This window comes from Trematomus bernacchii, unplaced genomic scaffold (assembly GCF_902827165.1).
Source record: "Trematomus bernacchii unplaced genomic scaffold, fTreBer1.1, whole genome shotgun sequence".
In the NCBI taxonomy this organism is placed as follows: Eukaryota; Metazoa; Chordata; class Actinopteri; order Perciformes; family Nototheniidae; genus Trematomus; species Trematomus bernacchii.
This window is the reverse complement of record NW_022988078.1, coordinates 10,001-12,749: the sequence shown is the minus strand read 5'-3', so window position 1 is coordinate 12,749 and position 2,749 is coordinate 10,001. Positions and strand designations below refer to the sequence as shown.

Sequence of the window (2,749 nt, the reverse complement as noted above, 5' to 3'; positions counted from 1 at the left end):
TGTGTGGTGTGTGTGTGTGTGTGTGTGTGTGTGTGTGGTGTGTGTGTGTGTGTGGTGTGTGTGTGTGTGTGTGTGTTGTGTGTGTGTGTGTGTGTGTGTGTGTGTGTGTGTGTGTGTGTGTGTGTGTGTGTGTGTGTGTGTGTGTGTGTGTGTGTGTGTGTGTGTGTGTGTGTGTGGTGTGTGTGTGTGTGTGTGTGTGTGTGTGTGTGTGTGTGTGTGTGAATAAACACAGATCGTTTCTCTTCAAACATTTTATTTGTTGTCTCTTCTATACTCTGTAAACCTTTTGTCTGATAGACGATCTATAATAGAGTTTTTTTTAAATCATTCTGATATACATATTCTCTCGTTAGATGATTTTATCTTTTTAAACTTTAGTTACATCCTCATAAACAAACAAACAAACAAACCAACAAACAAAGGTCTTGAAGGTAAACTCCTCAGACTTCATGATGCTACGTTCAGACCTGAAGTCATCTCAGCGATATGAGGAACAGTCTCTCTCTCTTCAGCCACGGGTCATTATCACAGTCTTCATATTGCTGCTTCTATTCTCTCTGTCTCTCACATTCATCAAACACCAACATCAACTAAAGGTATGCTAAGCTAACAGGTGCTAACGGAGGGACGTGAGCACAAACTGAGCGAGAAGAGGTCCAGATGTGGGGATTAGACTTCTAGACCTGAAGGAAACCAGGATTGATGAGCTACATCAAGTTAGCCTAACACACTCTCTGAACATCACCAACATTAATGAAGCTAGTTTAGCTGCTAAAGGAAGCTAGTTTAGCTGCTAAAGGAAGCTAGTTTAGCTGCTAAAGGAAGCTAGTAGCTAACCTCACAGAATCCATGTTAGCTTTGTCTGTTTTCAGACAAATGCTTTGCTAACATGAAGTGGGTTTAGCTGCTAACCCTAGCATTGTCTGTTTTCAGCATCAAAATGCTTTGCTAACATAAAGCTAGTGGGTTTAGCTGCTAACCCTAGCATTGTCTGTTTTCAGCATCAAAATGCTTTGCTAAGTTAAAGCTAGTTGGTTTAGCTGCTAACCCTAGCATTGTCTGTTTTCAGCATCAACATGCTTTGCTAACATAAAGCTAGTTGGTTTAGCTGCTAACCTAGCATTGTCTGTTTTTAGCATCAAAATGCATTGCTATAAACAAGTGTGTTTAGATGCTAATTAGAGGTTTGCGTGATTTTAGCTTCTTTACAGTGTGCTAACCTGAACCTTCTTTCTAACCGCTAACAGGAACACACCTGAGTGACTGCAGTCAGTAAAGGGTTAACCCCAATTAGCACCTGAGAGTCCATAAAGCTAAATAATAATAATAATGGGTGAGTGAATTCAACCTTTTCTTTTTGACAGTTTGTGCTCATGTCCTGAAATGTGTTGACACCATGTCCACCAGCATCATGCAAACTAACACCAGTTCTGTAATGAAAAGCAGACGTTCATCTAAATCCCTGCAGGTTCAGGGACTGGTGGGAAAAACCAAAGCTACGGTCACACCAGAAACCAGAGAGGCTTCTTCAGATTAGTGGAGCTAGCCAGGTCAAGTGTTCCCCTTCAGTTCCAGGCCAGGTCATGTGCCCTTTTGGACCCTCTGAGGTCATGTCTTTGACACTTGATGGTTGTTTTATTGGTTAACTCCAACATTTAACACTCAATATCAAATCTTAAAGCCAATTAACACATTCTTTGTAAGTTGGCCAACGGGTGCAAACGGCCATAAACACTTCCATTAGAAACGATACATATAGAAACACAGATGTGCCAAACCAGGTGCAAATGAAGAGGTGATTCTGCATAAGCACTAATCTATGAGCTGCTGTTTGGCTTCTTCTTTAGAAGGCTTTCATTCAGCTAGAGATTGGGTGAGCCAGGTCAAGTGTTCCCCTTCAGTTTCAGAGCAGACCATGTGCTCTGTTGGAGACTCTGAGGTCATTTCTTTGGACCTTTCCTTTCAAAGCAAACACTTGATGGTTAATTCCAACATGTTACACTCAACATCCAATCTTAGAGCCAATTAACATATATTTTGTACACTTCCATGAGAAACGATGCAAACGTAGAAACACAAATGTGGCAAAACACGTGCAAATGAAGACGTTATCCTGCATTAGCTATGAGCTTCTGTTTGGCTTCTTTACGAGGCTTTGATGTTTAGCTGGAAATGTGGTTAGCTAGCCAAGAGAACAACCTAAAGGAGAGGACCTTCTGCTGACCTGATTGGTTGGAAAACATTTTGGCCAATGGAAACAACCAAAAGTAGAGTCAATGGCCCAGTTCTCCGAGGTTTATCAGTTCAGGAGGAAACTGTGAAAACTGAGTGCTAAAAGATCTGGTGTGAGCGTAGCTTCTTTACGATAAACAGTAAGAATACAAATATCTCCGTCAGGCATTCGGTCCACTTTTAGAAAAGGAGAATCTGTCCGTGATGGAAACCAGAGGACCGGATTATTGATTTATTGGAGCGTTGCACATGGACCCTGAACGCACCGCCTGGTTCTGTGTCAGACGAGCATCGATGCATGGGCGGTTCTAGAGATCACATCTATAATAATGCAGTTTGTGATCAGGTTTAATACTGAGCTGTGATCTGGGTTAAGGTGACAGGAAGGGGTTTTTATAACAAATACCAACCAATAAAGAAATAGCTGCAGAAAGAATGTGTTTATTGCCCTAAACTGCATGTCGGTTAACGGTAAAGTAGGTTAGTCTGTTGTTTTGAAGTTGTTTCTCTGAACTGA

At 41.5% G+C, this 2,749-nt stretch overlaps 1 protein-coding gene across 2 annotated transcripts in view; it reads right to left on the bottom strand.

Moving 5' to 3' along the window:
* Window positions 1-236: 236 nt before the first annotated feature.
* nrn1a (neuritin 1a) overlaps window positions 237-2,749 on the bottom strand; it is a 10,622-nt gene continuing 8,109 nt past the window's right edge. For both annotated transcript variants that reach the window (XM_034120872.1, XM_034120871.1), the window contains exon 3: window positions 237-2,749. This exon is cut by the window's right edge and continues 661 nt beyond it. The gene's annotated coding sequence lies outside the window, so the exon portion shown is untranslated.